At 44.5% G+C, this 26293-nt stretch overlaps 1 protein-coding gene and 1 non-coding gene across 2 annotated transcripts in view; both read right to left on the reverse strand.

Moving 5' to 3' along the window:
* The window catches only part of LOC144503259 (myosin-IIIa-like), a 159092-nt gene extending 143289 nt beyond the window's left edge, over positions 1-15803 (reverse strand). The window contains exon 1 of the mRNA XM_078227691.1: positions 15732-15803. The gene's annotated coding sequence lies outside the window, so the exon portion shown is untranslated. The remainder of the gene's footprint in view (positions 1-15731) is intronic.
* On the reverse strand, positions 11564-11755 carry LOC144481459 (U2 spliceosomal RNA). Its single transcript, XR_013495743.1, has one exon. It is a non-coding gene; the product is annotated as a U2 spliceosomal RNA (small nuclear RNA).
* Positions 15804-26293: the final 10490 nt, after the last annotated feature.

Consider the following 26293-nt stretch of genomic DNA (forward strand, 5'->3'; position numbering starts at 1 on the left):
CATTCAAGTGCATAATTCCTAATAAAGACAAGCATTGGAATTCATAGTCCTATAGTCTATAACCTCTTTTCAGTCAAACTGTGGAATTGCAGACAGCCCACTGTGATAATGGAAGGTTGTGAAATCAGTCATGCAACAATAATCTCGTAATGGTAATCCTCAGATTTATGTCAGGTCCAGTAAACTGGTAATGTCACAATAACCCCAGATGACCATAGGCCATTCTCCCCTTTGAGGGATCAAGCTGACAGGTCATGATTTTAACCTGAGAATCATCACACTTTAGGTGAGGGGCAAGGTTGAGAAGACAGGCCTTCGTGAATAACCTCAGCTGGTATGGGAATTGGACCCCTGCTGTTGGTGTCATTCTGCATCACAAGCCAGCTGTACAGCCAACTGAGCTAACCTACTTATGTCAACTGACTGTGAAATAACAAGCAATTAGTTTTTTAAAAACACTTCACACATATTTTCAAAGATTTAAAAGGCAGGATATTTAAATGCCGCTACACTTTGGACAGTTCGCTTGACAGTTGTCCCAGACAATTGATTTTTTCATTTTGACACATTTGACAGTTCCAAGAACTTCACAGATAATAGAATCACAGAATTGTTTCAGCGCAGAAGGAAGCCTTTCGGCTCATCTGCACTGGCTTTCCAAAGACCATTTCACCTATTGTTATGTTCCCTGCCTTTTCCCTGTCACGTTGCAGGGTGTTTCTTTTCAAATGATCATCTAATTCTCTCTTGAATGCCAAATGAGTTTATGCACTTTTTACACACATTCATGCCTACTTTTAGTATTCCAAGAGGCACCTTATCTCCCCTAAAGGGCACCTTACCTCCCACAAAATTTCTCCTGGGACCATATCTAAAAGGGATATCCCACCTCTGCAAATGGCTCCACAAAGTTCAGACTTGCTGCTTACAGGTCAAATCTGCGCATATCGTGTTTCATAAAACTGGGTCACCGAAGTTAGACATGATTGGAGGTACCTGCTGATTTATATGAGCTGCTGCCTCTGTAAAACACATATGAAATGTGATTTGCTCTCATTATTGCCCCTTAAAAAATGCGAAGTGCCATTTTCTGGGTCGGAACTTCCGTTTTTGTCATCTTTCATTCCTCTCCTCTGGGGAGACTCTCCATCATTGCAAAACTCCAGACCTTAGTCTTACTTTTCAAGTCTGTTTCCAAGCCTTTTTTTTCCATCAGATATATTTGGTGGGATTTTCTGGCCATTCCCGCTGGTGGGATCATCCGGTCCTGCCAATGGCCACCCACTGCCATGGGTTCCCCAGCGATGAAGGATGCGGACAATAGGAAACCCCGATGACACCAGTGGGACCAGAAGGTCCTGTTGCTGGCCAATGGCAGGTCGCTTCCACAATATGCGCTGTGGGGAGGGGTAGAATTCCATTATGTCCAATTCCCTTTTGAATGTTACTATTGAATCTGCTTGCACTGTTCTTTCAGGTAGTGCATTTCAGATCACAACAACTCAATGGATTATAAAAAAATCTCTCACTTTGCCTCTAGTTCTTTTGCCTATCATCCAAAATTGGTGTTCCCTAGTTACCAACTCTCCTGCCACTGCAAACCATTTCTCCTTATTCTGTCCATTAGAATGTTTATATCACTCCAGGAATGGAACACCTGATTCGTTGAATTTAGTCAAATCACTCTTTTAAAAAGATTGTAATCAAACTTCAGAAGTTTAAAATGTCTTCAATATAGCCATTAGCATAGTGCAAAGAAAATGTTCATAGAATCCTTACAGCGCAGAAGGAGGCCATTCGGCCCATTGAGCTTGCACCGACAGCAATCAGACCTATCACCATAACCCCATGTATTTATCCTGTTAATCTCCCTGGCACTAAGGGGCAATTTAGCATGGCCAATCAACTAACCTATATATCTTTGGAGTGTGGGAGGAAACCGGAGCACCTGGAGGAAACCAACGCAGACATGGGGAGAACGTGCAAACTTGGGCGGGGATCCTGGATTCAGGATTCAATCCTGGACCGGGGAGCGGCGCGGGCTTGGAGGGCCGAAGGGCCTGTTCCTGTGCTGTATTGTTCTTTGTTCTTTGTTCCGCACAGTCACCCAAGGCCGCAATTGAACCCAGCTCTCTGGTGCTGTGAGGCAGCAGTGCTAACCACTGTGTCACTGCGTTGTCTATGTCCATGGCTAATTTGATCCTGGGATGGAAACGTGTTGAATACAAGAGGAGAGGTGGGAATAACCGTGTAGTATTTGACTGAGTGTAGGTCAAGAAGATGGGACAAAACTAAGATTAGTGAGCATCAAGGAGAAAGGCCTCCAATGTTTAGTATCAGAGCTGACAACAGGAAGATAGCTGTGGTTGTTGGAAGTTAATCACCTCAGTTCCAGCACATTACTGCAGCAGCTTATCAGGGCAGCATCTAAATTTAACCACCTCCTGCCGCTTCCTCAATTAACATATTTTTAAAAAATACTTCACTTCTGTTGTCCACTTAGAGAAAATGTAACTGAAGCAAAACTTTGCCACGCAACGTTTTAATAATGTTCCTTCATTGATTCAGCATCCAAGATACTGAAACTCCGGAATATATTCAAATAGGCCAGAGGACTGAATATGACTACATCCCTCAGCTGTAGGCCAATTCAGTCAGCAGACTGATGAGAGACAACTTGCATACTATGTGGCAAGGCAGTAGGAACATAGGAACAAGAGTACATTATAATGAGAACATGGAGACCTAGCTCCATAATTTGTCTTTGCACATCCTTCATACACTTAACAAAAATCTATCAATTTCAGAATAAAAAGGATCAATTGCCCAAGCATCAATTGTCTTTTGGAGAAGACAATTATAAGCCTTGGTCAAACCTTTGCATGTAGACATGTTTCCTAACTTGACTCCTGAAAAGTCTTGCTTCTGATTTACCCAACGTTTCCCCAACAAGCAGAAACATCAGCTGGACCTTTGTTTGAGGGGGAGAGCAGATAAAGGACTGTTTCTGGATCCTTAGTCCACCCCTGGGAGGCAACAGTCGCACTTTGGAATTTTGAAGAGGGTGTTCCCTGATTTAACATCTTTGTATCCTTAGGGCTTTTTGGTTCAGTGGTGTGTTAGAGTGCACTTCTACTTGCAAGTTTTGTTCTGGAGTTATGTATAATGATGGTAGATTTCCATCATATGGCTGACCAGGAAAGTCCCACCACTCTTACTGCCTGTCATTGGCATGTCTTGGAAGGATTTGATGGTTATATTCAACCTACTTGATCATGTTATGGACATACCTTCCCTGACGATCATGTCCTGTTCAGAGGCAGAGGCACGACCCACTGCATTGCAAGACATAGAAACATAGAAACACAGAAACTAGAAGCAAGAATAGGCCATTCGGCCCTTTGAGCCTGCTCCGCCATTCATCTTAATCATGGCTGATCATAGAATTCAATATCCTGATTCCCCCCTTCCTCCCTTGATCTCTTTAGCCCAAGAGCTATATCTAATTTTTTCTTGAAATCAGACGTTTTGGCCTCAACTACATTCTGTGGTAGTGAATTCCACACATTCACCACCCTCTGGGTGAAGAAATTTTTCCTCACCTCAGTTCTAAAAGGTTTACCTCTTATCCTCAAATTATGACCCCTAGTTCTTTCTTTCTGAATGTACCTTGCCTTATCCTGTTAGAATTTTATAAGTTTCTATGAGATCCCCTCTCACTCTTCTAAACTCCAGTGAATATAATCCTAACTGACTTAGTCTCTCTTCATATTGCAGACCTACCATCCCAGGAAACAGCCTGGTAAACCTTCGCTGTACTCCCTCTATAGCAAGGACATCCTTCCTCTGATAAGGACACCAAAATTGCACATAATACTCCAGATGTGGCCTCACCAACGCCCTATACAATTGCAGCAAAACATCCCTATCCCTCTACTCAAATCTTCTCGCTATGAAAGCCAACATACCATTTGCCTTCTTTCCTGCCTGCTGTACCTGCGTGCTTACTTTCAGCAACTGATGCACGAGGACTCCGAAGTCTCGTTGAGTATCCACCTCTCTCAATTTACACTCATTCAAGTAATAATTTGTCTTCCTTTTATTGCTACCAAAGTAGATAACCTCACATTTATCCATATTATACTGCATCTGCCATGCACATGCCACATACTCAACCTGTCCAAATCACACTGAAGCATCTTTGCATCCTCCTCACAGCTCACCCTCCCACCCAACTTTGTATCGTCTGCAAATTTGGAGATAACACATTCAGATCCCTCTTCCAAATCAGTAATATATAATGTGAAGAGTTGGAGTCCTAGCACAGATCATTGCAGAACCCCATTAGTCACTGACTGCCAATCAGTTAAAAGACCCATTTATGCCAACTCTTGGCTTCCTATGTGCTAACCAGCTTTCTATCCATCTCAGGACATTACCTGCAATCCCATGTACTTTAACTTTACATAGTAATCTGCCACGTGAGACCTTGTCGAAAGCCTTCTGAAAGTCTAACTAAACCACATCCACTGGTTCTCCTTGGTCAACTCTACTGGTTACATCCTCAAAGAATTCCAATAAATTCATCAAGCATGATTCTCATTTTGTAAATCCATGCTGACTTTGTCTGATTATACCACTGCCTTCCAAATGCTGAGTTATGAAATCCTTGAGAATGGAGTCTAGCATCTGCCCCAGTATCAACATCCATATCACCCCCTTAAATGACATGGAGACTTGTTCCCAGTCCAATTCAGGATGATATGAGGAGACTCAAAACTGGAGGATAGATCAGAGGAGCAATCAGCTGTAGTAAAAGGTAACTAAGAGAGTTATTTGACACAAAGGTGCTCTCTCAACCACTTCATAAAAAAGTAACTAAATATTGAGTAAACAGCCAGGTAACAGTCTTTGGCTGGATTTGGGGGGTGGGGATGGGGGTAGTGTGGAACCCATCTTTAGGGAAGTCTTAGGCAGGAAGGGAGGACCTGTAGGCCTGCCTGGTATTCTCGGATCCTGACCTGCTGTTTTGTGTCCACTATTAGGCTGTTAATCTTCCTCCTGCATTGCACCAGGAAACAAGAGGCCAACTGGAAATCCCAGTCAACCCCCCATAGACGTACCTTCAATAAAGATGTTAATGAATCTAATTCTAATTGGCTGTCCACCTCCTGATGTGGGCAACACTGCTGGCTCCAAACTTGCCATGAACAAAATGGCCAAAGTCAGGAATGGGGTCAGGAATTGCCACGTCCAGCTGTTTCATTATTTTGGAGCCCATGCATCTCAATTCCTGACCTCAGAGTGGCCCCAAAATCTCGCTCATTTCCTCTCCATCTGACCTTGTTCCAGTAGCCGCAGTGGAATGTGAAAAATGGCTTAACTTTGAGAGCCTTTTAAGAAACTTGTTCTCAGCGGCTCGAAGGTGGGAAAAGCTGTGAAGGCAGCATTAGCGAGACTTGTGTTTAAAATTTCCCTTCGCACGTTCAGGTAGGGGCAGTGATGATCCCTCTCTTTTCCTTAACTGAGGAGCGCCTGATGGTGATACTGGGTTAGAAAATGTTAAAGAAAGTGCACCATTCCTCAGCTCCAATAGTCTTACTCTGCCGGAACACAGCAGGGTGAAAAATGGGACTGTTGCTAAACGCTGAACATGGTAACCATGAATTGTAGATAAAAGTGGAATTATTTTTCTAAAGTTTAAATTACCATCAGTTTTACAAGATTTAAGTTTAAAGTTTATTTATTAGTATCACAAGTAGGCTTACATTAACACTGCAATGAAGTTACTGTGAAATTCCCCTAGTCGCCACACTCCGGCGCCTGTTTGGGAACAAAGAACAAAGAACAATACAGCACAGGAACAGGCCCTTCGGCCCTCCAAGCCCGCGCCGCTCCCTGGTCCAAACTAGATCATTCTTTTGTATCCCTCCATTCCCACTCCGTTCATGTGGCTATCTAGATAAGTCTTAAATGTTCCCAGTGTGTCCGCCTCCACCACCTTGCCCGGCAGCGCATTCCAGGCCCCCACCACCCTCTGTGTAAAATACGTCCTTCTGATATCCGTGTTAAACCTCCCCCCCCGCCTCACCTTGAACCTATGACCCCTCGTGAACGTCACCACCGACCTGGGAAAAAGCTTCCCACCGTTCACCCTATCTATGCCTTTCATAATTTTATACACGTCTATTAGGTCACCCCTCGTCCTCCGTCTTTCCAGTGAGAACAACCCCAGTTTACCCAACCTCCTCTGCACTCTCTCTAAAGCCTCCACGTCCTTCTGGTAGTGTGGCGACCAGAACTGGGCGCAGGATTCCAAATGCGGCCGAACCAATGTTCTATACAACTGCAACATCAGACCCCAACTTTTATACTCTATGCCCCGTCCTATAAAGGCAAGCATGCCATCTGCCTTATTCACTACCTTCTCCACCTGTGACGTCACCTTCAAGTATCTGTGGACTTGCACACCCAGGTCCCTCTGCGTATCTACACCCTTTATGGTTCTGCCATTTATCGTATAGCTCCCCCCTACGTTAGTTCTACCAAAATGCATCACTTCGCATTTATCTGGATTGAACTCCATCTGCCATTTCTTTGCCCAAATTTCCAGCCTATCTATATCTTTCTGTAGCCTCTGACAATGTTCCTCACTATCTGCAAGTCCAGCCATTTTCGTGTCGTCCGCAAACTTACTGATCACCCCAGTTACACCTTCTTCCAGATCATTTATATAAATCACAAACAGTAGAGGTCCCAATACAGAGCCCTGCGGAACCCCATTTGGTAGCAAATACCATATAGAATGGTATTTGCTACCAAATAAACCTGTTGGACTTTAACCTGGTGTTGTTAAAACTTTTACTGTGTTTACCCCAGTCCAACGCTGGCATCTCCACATCATGAACACCGCTAGTCACAGGCATCCAGCCGGAAAAAGACCCTTCCACTACCACCCTCTGTCTTCTGTGACCAAGCCAGTTCTCCACCCATCTAGCCACCTCCGCCTTTATCCCATGAGATCCAACCTTTTGCACCAACCTACCATGAGGGACTTTGTCAAACTCTTTACTAAAGTCCATATAGATGACATCCACGGCCCTTCCCTCGTCAACCATTCTAGTCACTTCTTCAAAAAACTCCACCAGGTTAGTGAGGCATGACCTCCCTCTCACAAAACCATGCTGACTATCGTTACACTGAGGGCAAATTTAACATGGCCAATCCACCTAACCAGCACGTCTTTCGGACTGTGGGAGGAAACCCACAGACACAGGGAGAACGTGCAGATTCCACACAGACAGTGACCCAAGCCAGGAATTGAACCCAGGTCTCTGGCAGTTTGAGGCAGCAGTGCTAACCACTGTGCCACCGTAAGCTAAGGTGCCGAAATGAAGAAGTAGTAATGCATGGGTTGGATTTTACTCGGTGGGTGTGTGGGTGTGTGGTGATGGCATACTGCTCATGTTCGCTTCACCGCTGCACCACCATCCCCCCACTCACCCCACCCCCTTGCTCCACCCCAAAGCTAAGTCAGTCCCAAACGGATCAACTTTTAAAAATTCTAGCCCAGAATGATAACACAATGGTGGCAAGCTAAACAATCTCACCCACTCTGTGGGCAGGAAGTTTCACCTTGAGCGCTGCAGGCCAATTTGATGGCTGGCAGCTCTAACAGCCCTGGTAGTACCTAAGCTCAGTATTTGGCATTACCAGGGCTGCACTGAGGCACAGGAAAAAGAGCAATGGTCACTGGACACAGGTAAGAGCGCTCCCCGCTCCCACCCCCCACTTCCGCCCCCGCCTTCATTCTGCATTTGTTTCAAAAATAGCCTTCACACCCGGGCTCACCTGTCTCCGCCCAGCATCCTTTCGCAGTGGAGGTGGATTAAGGCCCATCAAGGGCCAATTAATTGGGCAGTTAAGAGCTTTGATAGGCCAAAGGGTGGGTGGCCTTGCGTGTGACTTACCTATCTCCCGATTTATGGGGAATGGATTGGGGGTGGGCGGGAAGGAGGTAAGCACTGGGTATACTTTATGGGCGGGATTCTATGGCCATGCTCGTCCCTAAACCATAAAATCCTGCCCGAGGTCAATGAACCACTCCATGGTCTGCCCCTCCCCTGCTGTGAGCCCTGTGGTGGGTGGAACGGGAAAATCTGCCCCTATGTGTCTTCCCCCTGTTGGAAACATACTGGTGGGGTAAGGGTGGGGTTTGTAAGATCCAGCACCAATATTCTGTACCCAATTAGTGCAACAAAACATAGAGGAGTAAATACTGTGCATTATACCAAGCTAAACTATAATTGTTTGATAATTGTTATGTGGAAAGACTGGAGAACATGGTGATTGTTCTCCTTAGAGCACAGAAGAGTAAGAGGTGATTTGCTAGATGTGGTCGAAATCATACAACCATTTTGATAGAGTAAATAAGGAGAAATTGCTTCTGGCGGCAAGAGGCAACCAGAGGACAGAGATTTAATGTGATTGTCAAGAGAACAAGTGTGGCATGGGGCAACATTTAAAAAAAAAGTGATCTATATTGCATTGTCTGAAAGGGTGGTAGAAGCAGAATCAGTGGCTACTTTCAAATGACAATTCAATATCAATGCGATAGGAACACGGTTACAGGGCTATGCAGAAGGACGGGAGTGGGGTCAACTGAAAAGTTCTACAAAACTATGCAATTAATTGTTAAATCAAATACCCCATAAAGAGGGGCTCCGGCTTCTGGTGATCAGGTGCAACCCACGTCTGGGACAGCGACAAGCCTTCCTGGTTTAGCAAAATATTTCTTGAACTTTATTCACAAGCTAACATATCCTCAGTTCCAAATGGTGACATTTTAAAATCAGATATTTGATGGGCTGGGTTAATTTACCATTGATGGTAAATTGCACTGTGAAAAAGTGGTAAATGGGAGTCTAACATATGGATGATAACAATGAATAATTGCCATGCAATTCATGCTAATAATCTTAATCTTTTGACTGTTGATAGCTCCAAGGAAGTTAATACTCCCTCGATCATCAATCTTTTTTAAGATTTCAGCACACACATTTTACAGAAATAAATAGGAGTAGCTTTGTGACTTATTAATCTAATCGAGCTAAATATTCTCATCTTTCATAATGTTAAACAATGCAAAAGGCAGCAAAATTCTGCTCAAAACAACAAAGAACAAAGAAAATTACAGTGCAGAAACAGGCCCTTCGACCCTCTAAGCCTGCACCGACCATGCTGCCCAGTTGAACTAAAACCCCCTACTCTTCCAGGGACCATATTCCTCTAGTCCCATCCTATTCATGTATTTGCCAAGACGCCCCCTAAAAATCATGATTATTTAGAACATAGAAAGAACATAGAAACCCTACAGTGCAGAAGGAGGCCATTCGGCCCATCGAATCTGCACCGACCACAATCCCACCCAGGCCCTACCCCCGCATATTTTACCCGCTAATCCCTCTAACTACACATCTCAGGGACAATTTTTAACCTGGCCAATCAACCTAACCCGCACATCTTTGGACTGTTTACTCGATCAAAATGTGGATGCTCAGCGGCATCCAGTTTTTTGATGCAATTATGATGTAATCTTGTCTCCAAGATGGGTCATGATGAATGAAGGGGTGAAATCAAGAGATGCAAGACACCATTGTGGCTTGTAAATCAGACAGAAGTGTGGGGTGAGAGCAAAATGGATTAGTGAAATAAAAATGAGGATACCACCATCTTCTTTGGTTTCAGCCACACCTTTCCCACAGCCTCATACAGCTCCAAACCGCATCTCCCCCTAAGTTAGGACACTAGCAGACACACCTATATCCCATAGTTTAGGTGCTGCTGCCTCTGGTTGTGTGCCATCTTGTCCTGCAAGAGGGGACTGTCTCAGTCAGTGTGGCGTAATGTGTCTGGGTGACCTGTCTGTCATGATTGAATAGCTGGCAGTGTGCAAGCTGCGCAATGTGGATATAAGGCTTTCAGCAATGTTAGTTCTATGACATTGAGGTGAAGCTATGAAAGTTATGCATGAGTTGCGATTGATAAGAGATTGTTGGTCAGTGAGTGATGAGGGTGCGGTGCATTGAGCAGTGAGATGCAATCATGTTATATGAAGATGAGTTCACTTACCTTGACCATTTGTGTGAGATTATTGAACTTCTTGCAGCTCTGTATCCTGGTCCTCAGACTAGATTCCTGCCACTGCCTTAGCAAGGTTTGAATGGATAAGTCATAATCCTCTCTCTTCCTCTGCACCACCTGCACCAATGCATGTAGTGTCAGAGAACCTTAGATCATGTCCCTGTCATACTCTGGTGTTCTTCATGCTCACATTCTCTTCTGCAACTACTTCCAGCACCTGCTCCAGTCAGAATGCAGGTCCCTCTTTAAGAGCTGTAGGCTGGCTTTAAGTGGTAGTGGTAAACTTTAGGTGGTGATGGTTTTGTAGAAATGTGGGGTCTGTATTGAAGCATGCAGCTATGCAGTCACTCAGCCGCACCCTCAGTGCTGACTGTATGCTGCAACCATGCAATTCAGCTGGCAGCGCTAGGTTTGCATGCTGCCTGTATTGGAAACAATGGATATAGGTTAATTACACATTGCCATGCCCATACCCATCCAATTTTGAGGCCTAACTCTTTAAATGTTTTATTTTTGTCCTGCCGAACTTCATTTATTTCCCCATAGTCTCTCATCTTTCCTATTCTTTCTTTCCTCGATGTTGTGGTGATTGTCCCTGGAAGGGCAACACAGCAAGAAAGGGTCACCTGGCTTGAGGGACCAACTGGCTTTGAAGGTGGGTAATCACCCCAAGGGATGGAGTTCTCTCTTAGGCAGAAGTCAGGCAGCAGACATGTAATAAACATCGAGAAGGCATGTAGTAGATGTGTAGGGACTGGGGAAGCCGGTGGGCTGCTCTGGGGCAGCTGGAGGGCTGCCAGTCTACGTACAGTTAAATACCTTTTGTATTCCGAACAAAGTCTGCGACCATGCATCATAAATTGGCAATGAGGATAAAATGGATTATTGATGACACTGCCTGTGGCTCGACACCTGTGACTATCCTGTTTTAATCGGAGTCCGAAGAAAATAAATCCTCACCCGAGTGCCTGCCTTTGGGTGAATGGACCCATTTGGGATGTTGGGCTATTGCCAGACCCAGAGGGATGGACATGGAGAAAGCCTGAAGTGGCTGGTGAAGTCAGAAGTTTAGAAATGTACACAAAGAAATAAGAGGAAATAACCCTCAGAGCTGTGACTTTGAGTTTAAGGGAAATGAACCCTTAGGTTGAAGAAAAACCAAGAGTTGCTGCAAGTCTTTTTTTAAAAGAAAAGAGAACATGGAAAGCAGTGTTTTGTGTGGAGAAGAAGAAATGCCCCAGGGAGCTGGCAGCTAGAACAGCTGTAGTTTCAAATTTAGGGGGAAGGAATTCGGATAAGAGGCAAAGTAGTTTTTTTTTGTTCAATCCAATCAAAGTCCAATTCAAAGTCTCAGCAAGTGAGGCATTCCTGATCTAAGCTGACAAGACAGGCTGGCCACTTCCTGTCTTGGGCTTGATCTAAATGATCCAAGCTGATTGGAGCAGGAATTGCACCTCCTCCAAGGCTTGATTTCATTTGCATCTTAGCCAAAAGGCCGAGATGCCGCTTTAAAAAATTGCTTCAAATGAAGCCTTAGTGTAACCTCATGACTGCAAACAAGTGCAGGATGTCGATACTACACTTGATCTTAGCCAAAAGGCTGAGAAACAGCAAAGAATTGCTGCAGTTGAACAGGTTCCAAAGCTTAAATAAATGGCTAGCACTGGAGAGTGGTGCTACAGCTTTAAGAACTGCAAAAGGAAACAGCCCGAGCGAGACACTCTGAACCTGCATTGATACATTTGTTGCAAAATGGAAACCAACTGTACTCCAGCAACACAGTCTCTGTGGGAGAGAAAAGATTACTACACAGTCTTAAATTGGTAAGGCATTTCAGGGGGCAAAGCATTTAAAGTGGTAATCATTTAATGTGGCCTTGCACTTAAAGTGGCAAACACAAGAAGAGACAAATGACAATGGACAGGAAAATTGGAGAAGACCCCAGATAGAGGGCAACTCTCAAAAAGGTCCATAACCAACAAAGACTTCAAGGAAGAGGCAAGGTAAGACCTCAGGGGAGGCAATGAAGACATCAGGGAAGAGGCAATAGAAAGACCCCAGAAGGAGGGCACAGAAAGACCCCAGAAGAGCAATGAAAGACCCAAGAAGGAGCGCAACAAAAGACCCAAAAAGGAGGGCAATGAAAGGCAATGGGTGGGATTTTACAACCTTGCTTGTTCCAAAACTGTAAAATCCCACCCAAGGTCAACAGACCTTTCCATGGCCCGCTCCAATTCCCGTGGCGGATGGGGCGGTAAAATTCCGGCCAATAAGTGATCCAAATGAAGAGCAACAAGAGAATTGCAGAAGAGAAACAAATCAACACTTCATCGGAGACAGGCCCAACCAAAAGTGAAGCCAAAAAGGGTTTAGCTGAAGTTAACTCAAGTAAGATTCCATTTGTGAAATGTATATGACCAGTAAGAATTTGATGGATTCACCTCAGAAGAAACACCAAAATTAAAGACTTCAAAAGAAACTAGGAACTTATTGAACATAAAGAGGAATCAGCAAGAAGAATTAAAGCTCTGGAAAAGACATTAAAAAAAACAAGACGAAGTGACTGACAGCAAACTTGGAAAAACAGAGTTGCAAAAATGTATAAACTGAAGTCAAGTAGAAGGAGAACTCAACAAGACAATGTAAAATAAGTGAACATCATGAAAAAGCAACCAGAAAATCAGAATAAGTCCAGTGAAAAATTGAAATCTGGAGAATAAGAGATGGAAGAAGGAATCTTAACAGTGAGAAATTAACTGCAGAGGTAAAAACATTGAAATTGACAGCAGAATCAGCAATTCAGGCAGAGAAAGAAACTGGGATCATGTACCAGAACAAGATTGCCGAAATGGTCACACTAATAGAAAAGTAGAAGAACCAGTATCATAAAATGGTCGATGAAAAAGATGCTGAATTGAAATGCTGGAAAGAGAAGTAACTTCATCACACAACCTAAGTACCAAAAACAGAGTACTACGGCCATTTCCTTCAAACGTGACAGACCGAGATTGTAAAAGAACTGTCACGATATAAGACTTTGTTGTATTGTGATGATATGTGCCTGCATGCATTATAATGTAGAGTGCTTGGCAGAGCAAGAGTCACTGTAGGACTGGTAAAAAGGCTATTTCATGTTTAGTGTATTTGTATACTTAATTTTATAATAAGCATTCTATCTGGTTTTCTCTACCTTCTCCATCATTACAGAGAGTTGTTTGTAGACACATGGTCAGAAAACAGGCGAGGACAAGAGCCCAGTAAGCAGCAAGCCTGTATGGAAGAGCTCCATGCAAGATCATATTTGGAAATGTACATAGTTAATGCCTTCCAGTAAAAGTGTTTATGTTTGGACACGCAAGCCTCAAGATCTCATCAATAAGCCATCACCTCAGCAACAATAAAAATTCATATTGTCTGACATGGTGTCATAATATGAAACTTTGGTGCCGGATCCACTTAGATCCCTGGAATTATTGTCTCTGTGACCGGACGCCTGTCATACTCAGCAGACGTGGAGGGATGGAATATTCATAAGCATGTGGATCTCTGGAGAAGTAGCGAGACGGTCCAGCAGTCAATGTTGCTGTCAATAAATGTCTTTGAAGCTGTAAGCATTGATTGAACTGTTGTACAATTAACTGATGTCTCCATGGAAGCAAGTAGTAATGAACTGCCTGGGCCACACGAGGTACCGTTATTTGCAGCTCCTGTTAATGTTGATCCAGTGGAAGCATCTCAGTCTACAGAACTACAGCATTCTACAAGAAACAGAAAAAACCCTCAAAGATTCAATTTGTAATTGTCCAACTCGTGGGTCTAATGTTCAGTTAGAATTTAGGACTGAGTAAATTAGTTATTAAAGATTTTATAGAAGAGTTAAAGGGGGAGGGATGTGGTGATTGTGTTGTTTGTTCGTTTAAGGACAACACAGCAGAAAAAGGTTCACTTGGCTTGAGGGACCAACTAGGACTGAGAGTAAGTAATCACACCAGGAGGTGGAGTCCTCACTTAGGCAGAAGTCAGGCAGAAGACATGGAGGGACTGAGGCAGCTGGTGGGCTGCTCTGGGGCAGCTGGGGGACTGCCGGTCTCTGTACAGCTTTTTCTCATTAATAAATACCTTTTCGTGCTCTTAAAATCTGTGAATGTGCATCATTGCTAATGGTTATATTTTAACCTTTATTTTTATTCATTGTATTTATTTGGTAAAAAGGCTATTTCATGTTTAGTGTACTTGTGTACTTAATTTTATAATAAGAATTCTATCTGGTTTTCTCTACCTTCTCCATCACTATGTTTAACATTTGCTGATATTTGAATCAGTCCCCACTGGGACTGATTGAAAGTCAATATTGGAATTTGTGGTTCTTTAGCCTGAAAGGAGCTGAAATATCAAAGTAAAATCTAAAAATCTAAACTATAGATCTTGAAAATCTGAAGAAGTCTTTTTTTAAGTTTATTTATTGGTGTCACAAGTAGGCTTAACACTGTGATGAAATTACTGTGAAAATCCCCTAGTTGCCACACTCTGGTGCCCATTCGGGTACACTGAGGGAGAATTTAGCATGGCCGATGCACCTAACCAGCACATCTTTCGGACTGTGGGAGGAAACAGGAGCACCCGGAGGAAACCCACGCAGACATGGGGAGACTCCGCACAGACAGTGACCCAAGCCGGGAATCAAACCCGGGTCCCTGGCACTGTGAGGCAGCAGTGCGAACCACTGTGCCACCGTGCCACACAGAAAATGCTGGCAGCACCTAGTAGGTTAGTCAACGTCTATACCCAAAATGTTAACTCTTCTTTCCACACGTGTTGCCTGGCGTACTGGGTATTTCTAACCATTTTCTGGTTTGGCATAACCTTCCCCCCAAAAAAGCAAATCTCACAGATTGATCTGGTTACATCACTGAAAGCTAGTAAAGCTTAATGATCAAGCTATCATTTGGCAGCTAAATTGGTCTTAGCACCACACCAACAATGGCAGCGAAACAGAGCTATAAATACTACCTAACTGAATCAGAAGCTATCACTGCAGAGAAAACTGTTGCAAATAACATATCTGAACAAATTCAATGATATTCTTCCACAGCATGACTTTATGCATAGTTTTAAATGCACACCCCAAAAATGAGGCAGTAAAATAACCTCAGAAATGCATGTACATTTATACATATATACTGTACCTGCTATCATTTCAATTTATTATAGTTTGTTACAGTATTTCCAATTGTCCTTTGCATTACTGATTTTTTTCTATTTAGCAACTGACTGAAAGAGCTGCAGCCTCGAACACCTCTACCGAGCAGACCTGGGCTCAATACCTCACAAGACCAGCTATAACAGTAACACATGGCTGCCGACTCGTCAAATACAAATCAACCTGTGGTGGAAATCTTAACAGCATCAGTGGAGAAGATTCCAACTATAAAGTGATCTGGTATCGTGAAATGGTTAGAATGCATAATCCTGCCACGCAGATTAGATACGGTAAAGAATCAACAGTACTGGTGAACTTCGTTGAGCTCAGGAACACACGGATTTCAATAGTGACTCAGCAGAAGATGTTAGGTTGCACAGAAACTCACAGTTTTCGCAGATCCTCATATTAACCGCATGAGCTATTCCTTCACAAAACACACAAAACAAGTCAAAACATGCTGGTGTTATTTAGGGATGCCGATGTTGAGTTTGATCTGAGCTTATTGAATTATGCATCATTTGAGCCAAGCGGTAATCTAATATTATACAATTTGCTGAAATATTTAAACTTGCAATTAGTCTAATGGAGAGATCGGCATTGTGTCAAGACGCCAGCGAGAGCCAGGAGTTAAGAAACAACTTTTGTCAATGCACCAGACTGCACGGTCTGTAACACTGGTGCAAGGTACACAGCAACGTTCAGTCAATCAGAAGTGTTATACACAGCCAGATATCACTATGTAAGCACACTGATATAAGCAGATACATGTAGTGTAACAATAAAATATCCTCATGGCCAGTTGCTGATCTGCATTTAGACTAAAATAGTTCTGAAAGCTGTGAATCTGAATGCTCTTACAATTTACCACAGGGTTCTTTGTGTGTTGACAGCTCCACTGTTATTCAATATCAGAAACACTTCAGCCCTGGCTGCGAGGAGTAAATTACCCTTGACCTTGGCTTGGGATGATATTTTTAGAAGCAACTGATAAAAGAATCACAGAGGCATTGTCACTCACAATGAAAACAACACACAGAATGTACAATCACATCCAGAAATATGATCGACAAATAGAATACTGGTGTCAAGACCAGCTACATTTGTGTACATTCTGCCATGCATAGCATGAACGTTGAATAAAAATATAAAGGGGATAATCTTTTACTCTAACCATGTTATACTTCAGGGTAGAAAACCTATCATCTTTTCCTGTTGGTTTCTGGCTAGATGAGGTTTATTTGAACGAATGAACTCCATTGCAATTCAATATCTTGCTGAAATATATTCAGTGGTTTGGAGGTGAAGGTGGAAAGCTTTATCGAGAAAGGTGAATTGCAGTTCAGATGTGTTTACCTCTGATGGATGGCTCTTCCACATTTGTGGAATTCCTGTTTAGCACGTTAATAGATGGGACTTTTGTCATTCTCAGGACAGTATTTTCCCATCCCGCCCGCCACGGGAATCGTAGTGGGCAGGACACAGACCATGCAAAGGTCCGTTGACCTCGGGTGGGATTTTCTGGCCTTGGGGCGAGCGCGGCTGGAGAATCACGCCCTAAATACGAGAGGACACAGGTTTAAGGTGCTGGGGGGTAGGTACAGGTAGGTTAGGGGTAAGTTTTTCACACAGAGGGTGGTGGGTGAGTGGAATTGGCTGCCGTCAGTGGTGGTGGAGGCGAACTCAATAGGGTCTTTTAAGAGACTCCTGGATGAGTACATGGGACTTAATAGGATGGAGGGTTATAGGTAGGCCTAAAAGGTAGGGATATGTTCGGCACAACTTGTGGGCCGAAGGGCCTGTTTGTGCTGTAGTTTTTCTATGTTTCTATGTTTCTAAATGTCAGTAGGTGAAAATGAATGCACTTTCAATAATAAAAACACTAAGTGCTGACAATGCAACATTGAAAGAGAAAGATAGGCTAATATTGCAGGGACTGATTTTACATCAGAATAATTGCTAGATGAGTTCATTCTTGCAAGTTAGTTAAGTTAATTGTATACATAAGGCATATACATATGTATAAGGCATATACATAACTAGCAACCTGTCTGTCAGTTCTTTTTCTGGATATAATCATTACATTTTCATGTTGTATACCTGTAAGTGAATTTTCATTTATATCAGCGAAATTTCCTATTGGGTTACCATTGAGGATAAACTAAAATTCTACAATTGGTTGAAATATTTAAAGGTGTACATAGTCTGATAGATACACAGGTCTTATGTCAATCTATCAGCCAGAGAAAGAAGGAAATCTTTTTTCAAGCATTTTCTTAAATGAGGCTGAAAGCTCAATCTAGAGCAGGCCTCTGGCCTCTGGGGTCAGGTGTACACTTTCTGTGAACGAGGAAATAGACTGGAACCAATTTCTATCTTAATGAGTCATCCTCAGTTTATATTTCTATTCTGTGTGACTATTGTGGAAAAATGCCATCCACGTTGGAGGTGAAGGTGGAAAGCTTTATCGAGGATACTGATATAAATGAAAATTCACTTACAGGTATACAACATGAAAATGTAATGGTTATATCCAGAAGAAGAATCCTGTCGTAACCTATTATAACAGTTAACTATTGCTAAACATTTGTATGTATCCATTGCTATGAATACTAGACCTTGTCAGTCTGTTACTTTTTAATGTTTCCTTCAATTTAAGCTTAAAACAGAATGTTCTGGACAGAGGAATGCACGGGGGAAAAAAGCCTGTTTCTTTTCACAGAAGCTTTGTGACCTGTAGCTTGAGGGCGGCACGTTGGGACAGTGCCTAGCACTGCTGCCTCACAGCGCCAGGGACCTGGGTTCAATTCCTGGCTTGGGTCACTAACTATGCAGAGTCTGCACGTTCTCCCTGTGTCTCCGTGGATTTCCTCCGGGTGCTCCGGTTTCCTCCCACAGTCCAAAAGGCATCCAGGCTGGGTGCATTGGCCATGCTAAGTTCTCCCTCAGTGTACCTGAACAGACACAGGAATATGGCGATGAGGGGATTTTCACAGTAACTATATTGCAGTGTTAATGTAAGCCTACTTGTGACAATAATAAATAAACGTAAACTTAACATAGCCACGTCGAAGTAGTGGAATATGGGGGAAGTGAACCCCTGACCCCAATCAGGATTGGGATGCTCACAAATTGAGATATGTTGAGTATGATATTCATCGGATAAAACAACCAGACAGGTGTTGTTTTCAGTGCCTAAGATATCATGAAGGGTGATTTCTAGCATGAGAATTACCTCTGTCAGTACAACTGTGAGCATAAACTTAGGGTAATGTGATCACTGTGCACAATCACAAGTCAATGGGCCTGATTTTACCATTTTGAGTCTAAGTGCCGAATCCGGGCGTCAAATAGATCCACGCCTGGAATCCTCTTTCCAGCGCGCCCATACGCGTTTTGCCGGCTCCGGTCCGATTCACGCTGTGGGCGGGGCTCAGCGCTGGCAGACCGATCGGAGCTCTGAACTGCGCATGTGCAGTTCGAAAAAAATCTGACAGAGCGCGCCTGGGCGCGAAAGAAAAAGAAAGCAGAAAGCGGAGAGTGCGGCTCTCTGACGATCATCCTCTGGTCGGTGGGGGGGGGAGTCCGCTGCCAATCTGCGGCCGATCCCTCCTGCCGGAGTGGACGTGCGGCCATGCCATCCCACGAAACCTTCAGGATGAAGCGATTCCTCGTTAAGAAGATGAAGCAGAACCGGCCGATTCCACAGTGGATCAACATGAAAACCGGCTACAAGATCAGTACAAGTCCAAGAGGAGACACTGGAGAAGGACCAAGCTGGGCCTGTAAGGGGAGACACCATCACTGGTACACTACCAGCCACAGCCATCTCTCCCGCTTTCTTGCCCCTGCAGGGAAGAGTAATCTGTGGCTGGTAGTGTACCAGTGATGGTGTATCCCTTTACAGGCCCAGCCCGTATGGCCGCACGTCCACTCTGGCAGGAGGGATTCGTTCCTCCGGTGGGGAGGAGGGATCGCCCGCAGAGTGGCGGAGGACCCCCCTGCCCCCTCCCTCCCCACGGATCGGCTGCAGACCGGCAGCAGAACCCCCCCCCCCCCCCCCCCGACCAGAGGATGATCTGGGTCCCCCCCCAAACCTCCCCCCCAACCAGAGGATGACCTGGGTCAGAGAGCTGTTGGAGGCTCTGACCCCGCTCTTCAGAAGCTGCAGTGACGACTTCAGACTTTTATTTTGCAGGTCGGTAACAGCGCGGATGTGGAACGGGCCAGAAGACGGTAAAGTGGGATTTGGCGGTAGGGTTGGGCGCGCAGTTTATTAAGTCGATTTAAATGCATGCAAATGAATTTAAATCGTCGGGCCGCCCGATTCAGGCACGGGCCGGACCCGCGCCCGAATCGGGTGTCGGTAAAGCCGCGATCTGCTCGGAACCGGGTGCAGATCGCGGTACAGGCCCGATGCCCAACTTTACCGTGATTTCGCGCCCGAAAACGTGCGTGAAGTTTTGGTAAAATCAGGCCCTATCACTCAGTAAAGAGAGCAGTAATTGCTTCTATTGGAGGTTTGGGTTGGCTTGTTTTCAATGGAAACAAAACTAGCTGCATTCGGCAGAACATTTTTGGACCCAGAGTGGTCCAAACAATCATGCTGACTGAGCATGAATGGTTAACTCTTTCTGAGAGGAATAAATTGTCCTTAGTCACTTGAAATATGATATTCTGTAACAGTTTAATGATTTTCCGTGTGTGGAGCATTATTTATAAGAAGTTTATTAATAGATCAATGTCAGGCATGGATGTTTCTTTGTTAGTGGTCCTTGCAGTTAATGCCTGGCAGATGTTTTTTTTTTAATTCATTCATGGGACATGGGCATCGCTGGCTGGCCAGCATTTATTGCCTTGGAGGGCAGTTGAGGGTCAACCACATTGCTGTAGCTCTGGAGTCACATGTAGGCTAGACTGGGTAAGGATGGCAGATTTCCTTCCCTGAAGGACATTAGTGAGCCAGATGGGTTTTTACAACAATCGACAGTGGTTTCATGGTCAGCAGTAGATTCCTAATTCCAGAAATCTTTTTCTTATTGAATTCAAATTCCACCATCTGCCATGGTGGGATTCGAACCCCGGTCCCCAGAACATTAGCTGAGTTTCTAGAATCATAGTCTAGCGATAATACCACGAGGTCATCACCTCCCCGTAATACAGACAGCTGATAAGTAACATTTTATGTCTGTTTTTTCCCCCCACGGGATTCTTTTCATAATTCTATTGGCGATGTATTAATTTTCCTAGATATGGCAAACACTCCTTATTTGGGTATTGTTATTGTCACAGTCACTCTTGCAGATACACACTTCTACCACTACATAGAACCACAGAATCTACAACTAACTTGCCATGTGTGGGTTCAGAGCCTGCATGATTTTCTGGACACAATGTCCTGGAATTATTTTGCATTCCCCTCCAATTCAACCCCAAGCAATTGCTGTCAGTGGGGGTGATCTTGAGCCTATGCTCGCTGTCCGTGGGAATGTCGGCAGGGCTCAAGATCGGGAAATCGCAGTTCTCACTGGCGAGGTGGCGATTTTGGATCTTCCCCGCCACTCACTGGTGACATCATCAGTTTCACGCACATAACAGGTGTGAGCCTGTTTTACATGGATTTGAACAGGTTTTAATATCATTAACCCACTCTCCCACCAGGTATTGACACCCCTCCTGACAGACATTGATACCGCACCGACGTGACACCACATTGGCACAGTTTACAACAGGTTCACCTAGATGTGACTGGGCAATAAGAGCAACAGTACAATAGGCAAAGGAATGAGTGACGCTGAACATAGAACATAGAACAGTACAGCACAAAACAGGCCCTTCGGCCCACGATGTTGTGCCGAGCTTTATCTGAAACCAAGATCAAGCTATCCCACTCCCTATCATCCTGGTGTGCTCCATGTGCCTATCCAATAACTGCTTAAATGTTCCTAAAATGTCTGACTCCACTATCACTGCAGGCAGTCCATTCCACACCCCAACCACTCTCTGCGTAAAGAACCTACCTCTGATATCCTTCCTGTATCTCCCACCATGAACCCTATAGTTATGCCCCCTTGTAATAGCTCCATCCACCCGAGGAAATAGTCTTTGAATGTTCACTCTATCTATCCCCTTCATCATTTTATAAACCTCTATTAAGTCTCCCCTCAGCCTCCTCCGCTCCAGAGAGAACAGCCCTAGCTCCCTCAACCTTTCCTCATAAGACCTACCCTCCAAACCAGGCAGCATCCTGGTAAATCTCCTCTGCACTCTTTCCAGCGCTTCCACATCCTTCTTATAGTGAGGTGACCAGAACTGCACACAATATCCCAAATGTGGTCTCACCAAGGTCCTGTACAGTTGTAGCATAACCCCACGGCTCTTAAACTCCAACCCTCTGTTAATAAAAGCTAACACACTATAGGCCTTCTTCACAGCTCTATCCACTTGAGTGGCAACCTTTAGAGATCTGTGGATATGGACCCCAAGATCTCTCTGTTCCTCCACAGTCTTCAGAACCCTACCTTTGACCCTGTAATCCACAATTAAATTAGACCTACCAAAATGAATCACCTCACATTTATCAGGATTAAACTCCATTTGCCATTTTTCAGCCCAGCTTTGCATCCTATCTATGTCTCTTTGCTGCCTACAACAGCCCTCCACCTCATCCACTACTCCACCAATCTTGGTGTCATCAGCAAATTTACTGATCCACCCTTCAGCCCCCTCCTCTAAGTCATTAATAAAAATCACAAAGAGCAGAGGACCAAGCACTGATCCCTGCTAGCAACCTGCCTCCAGTCCGAAAATTTTCCATCCACCACCACCCTCTGTCTTCGATCAGATAGCCAGTTACCTATCCAATCGGCCAACTTTCCCTCTATCCCACACCTCCTTACTTTCATCATAAGCTGACCATGGGGGACCTTATCAAACACCTTACTAAAATCCATGTATATGACATCAACTGCCCTACCTTCATCAACACACTTAGTTACCTCCTCAAAAAATTCAATCAAATTTGTGAGGCACGACTTGCCCTTCACGAATCCGTGCTGACTATCCCAGATTAATCCGCATCTTTCTAAATGGTCGTAAATCCCATCCCTAAGGACCTTTTCCATCAATTTACCAACCACCGAAGTAAGACTAACCGGTCTATAATTACCAGGGTCATTTCTATTCCCTTTCTTAAAGAGAGGAACAACATTCGCCACTCTCCAGTCCTCTGGCACCATCCCCGTGGACAGTGAGGACCCAAAGATCAAAGCCAAAGGCTCTGCAATCTCATCCCTCGCCTCCCAAAGAATCCTAGGATATATTTCATCAGGCTCAGGGGACTTATCGACCTTCAGTTTATTCAAAACTGCCAGTACATCCTCCCTCCGAACAACTATTTCCTCCAGCCTATTAGCCTGTAACACCTTCTCTTCCTCAAAAACATGGCCCCTCTCCTTGGTGAACACTGAAGGAAAGTATTCATTCATCACCTCGCCTATATCTACTGACTCCACACACAAGTTCCCACTACTGTCCTTGACCGGCCCTAACCTCACCCTGGTCATTCTTTTATTCCTCACATAAGAGTAAAAAGCCTTGGGGTTTTCCTTGATCCGACCCGCCAAGGACTTCTCATGTCCCCTCCTAGCTCTCCTAAGCCCCTTTTTCAGCTCATTCCTTGCTAACTTGTAACCCTCAATCGAGCCATCTGGACCTTGTTTCCTCATCCCTACATAAGCTTCCCTCTTCCTTTTCACAAGACATTCCACCTCTTTCGTGAACCATGGTTCCCTCACTCGGCCATTTCCTCCCTGCCTGACAGGGACATACCTATCAAGGACACCCAGTATTTGTTCCTTGAAAAAGTTCCACTTTTCATTAGTGCCTTTCCCTGACAGTTTCTGTTCCCAACTTATGCCCCCTAATTCTTGCCTCATTGCATCATAATTACCTCTCCCCCAATTGTAAACCTTGCCCTGCCGTACGGCCCTATCCTTCTCCATTGCAAGAACAAAAGACACCGAATTGTGGTCACTATCTCCAAAGTGCTCTCCCACAACCAAATCTAACACTTGGCCCGGTTCATTTCCCAGTACCAAATCCAATGTGGCCTCACCTCTTGTCGGCCTATCCACATATTGTGTCAGGAAACCCTCCTGCACACACTGCACAAAAACTGCCCCATCCGAACTATTTGACCTACAAAGGTTCCAATCAATATTTGGAAAGTTAAAGTCCCGCATGACAACTACCCTGTGACCCCCACACTTATCCATAATCTGCTTAGCAATTTCTTCCTCCACATCTCTATTACTATTTGGGGACCTATAGTAAACTCCTAACAACGTGACCGCTCCTTTCCTATTTCTAACTTCAGCCCATATTACCTCAGTGTGCAGATCCCCCTCGAAGTGCATTTCCCAGCCGTTAGACTATCCTTGATTTACAATGCCACTCCTCCACCTCTTTTACCAGCTTCCCTACACCTACTGAAACATCTATACCCCGGAACGTCCAACAACCATTCCTGTCCTTGTTCTACCCACGTCTCCGTAATGGCCACAACATCGTAGTCCCAAGCACCAATCCACGCCCCAAGTTCATCTTCTTTGTTCTGGATGCTCCTTGCATTGAAGTAGACACACTTCAACCCACCTTCCTGTCTACCAGTACCCACCCTTGACCTTGATACCTTCCCCAATACCTCACCACCCTCAACACTGACTTCTGGACTACAACTCCTTTTCCCACTCCCCTGACAAATTAGTTTAAACCCCCCTGAAGAGCCGTAGCAAATTTCCCTCCCAGGATATTTGTGCCCCTCTGGTTCAGGTGCACCCCATCCTGTTTGTACAGGTCCCACCTTCCCCAGAATGTGTTCCAATTATCCACGTATCTGAAACCCTCCCTCCTACACCATCCCTGCAACCACATGTTTAACTGTACTCTCTCCCTGTTCCTCAACTCGCTATCACGTGGCACCGGTAACGTACCAGAGATGACCACATGTTTTGTCTTGGCTCTCAGCTTCCAGCCCAGCTCCCGAAATTCTTGTTTTAAATCCCCGTCCCTTCTCTTACCTATGTCATTGGTACCGATGTATACCACGACTTGTGACTGTTTCCCCTCCCCATTAAGAATCCGGAAGACACGGTCCGAGACGTCACAAACCCTGGCATCCGGTAGGCAACATACCATCCTCGAGTCTCTTTTGCTGCCACAGAACCTCCTATCTATCCCTCTAACTAACGAGTCCCCAATAACTGAAGTGACAGATGATCACATTAGCATCATAGCCTTGACTAACCTTGGTCACTCTTGAGGTTGTTGAATCTTTGACTGCACTCAGTGGTAACTCTTGGACAATGGAGTTTTCACTGATTGTCTCCCCCACCCAAGACAACCTGCACTATTCTCCTTTTTAATAGGTGGTGGGGGAGTGGGGGTATCAGGGATCATGTACTCAGTGTCTGACAGAAGTTCCTTCTGGACCTCGGTTCTGCCAGCAACATTTTCATAGATGCGTCAGAAAATCTGGGAGCCATTCCCATTGCTGAGAAGCTCAGCCTAATTGCTCCTTCTGCCATCTTGCTTATTTACCCATCTGGTTCACTAATGTCCTTGAAGGAAGGAAATCTGCCGCCTTTTCCTGGCCTGACCTACAGCAACGTGGTTGGCCCTCAACTGCCCTCGGGCAACAAGGGATGGGCAATAAATGCTGGCCAGCTAGCGACGCCCATGTCTCGCGAATGAATAAATAAAAGTAATTGTTGCAGCTTTTAAATGATGTATCAGAACTGCATTTCCCCTCTCCCCCTTCCTAGTGGGAGGTAAGGCAATGGAGTGCGGTCTTATGGCCTCGGAAATACACAGCATGACTTAGAAAGAGTAAAGGAGAAAGCTGGAGGTGGGTGAGCAGCATTTTCAGATTGATGGACTTTAGATTGTTGGCTCCACTGGAGACACACCAAGAGGAGGCAAAATCAGTAGAAGAAATCTTGCAGCCTTTCAACCATGTGCCGCAAAACCTGATGGTCTGTTTATTGATATCAGTGAATGTGCCAACTAATGGAGATAACAGTGACCATTTCATTCCCCTCAACGTGTCACTGCTTTCTTGCTTGGCTCACTGAAACACATATTTCATATTCACTATTTTTTGACATAACACTCTTAATGAGCTTTTGCACAGCTCTATCATAGTCATTTAGTGCTCCAGTTCCTCGCAATGTGTCAAACAATTTGATAAACATTCCCCTGAATCACATAAAAGCATCGATCATTTTGTGGCTTCATCTATCATGCCAATGGTCATTAGAAAGAATTCTCAGTCAGTGGATTCACTATGTCAATTGAAACTTAATTTGGATCTGTCTCACTATCAAATAAGGAAATCAGGTTTATTGTTATTTTTGTCTTCTTCTTCTTAGGCAATCCATCAGAATCGAGGATGATTTGCTATCACATCAGTTTGATGGGTTCTGTTATGGCTGATAAGTCCAATGTGCAACCTGCAGACTTTGCCACATGCAAGTCGGGTAGTGCTCGAAAGGTTGAGTAGATGGGTTGTTTGGAGAATTGTGCGACCCCACCAACACCTCGATTTCACCTCTTGCACATTTCCAACAAAGTCTCTCAAAGTGTTTGGTGCCTCCACGAAGGAGCCTTCTCCATTTTGATCAGTAACAAGCCATGGTCTCCCATGAGTTAGCGGGAACATTTGATCTATTCAAAAATCTTACTGCTACTGAGCTTCAAGTTGAGCAGTTGCTTCGGGAGCCTTGGTGTCAGGCATACAAGCAACGTGTTCCTGCCTGTGGTTTGAGTGATTAGTGCCTTGATGCTAGGTAAGTTGGCTTGGGAGAGGAGGCTGCCATTGGACCACCTTTCTTGGCACTTGATTTGATGGATCTTGCCGAAGTGGCATGTCGCCAGTGTTTTGCTGTGCCT

This window comes from Mustelus asterias, chromosome 2 (genome assembly GCF_964213995.1).
Source record: "Mustelus asterias chromosome 2, sMusAst1.hap1.1, whole genome shotgun sequence".
Lineage (NCBI taxonomy): Eukaryota > Metazoa > Chordata > Chondrichthyes > Carcharhiniformes > Triakidae > Mustelus > Mustelus asterias.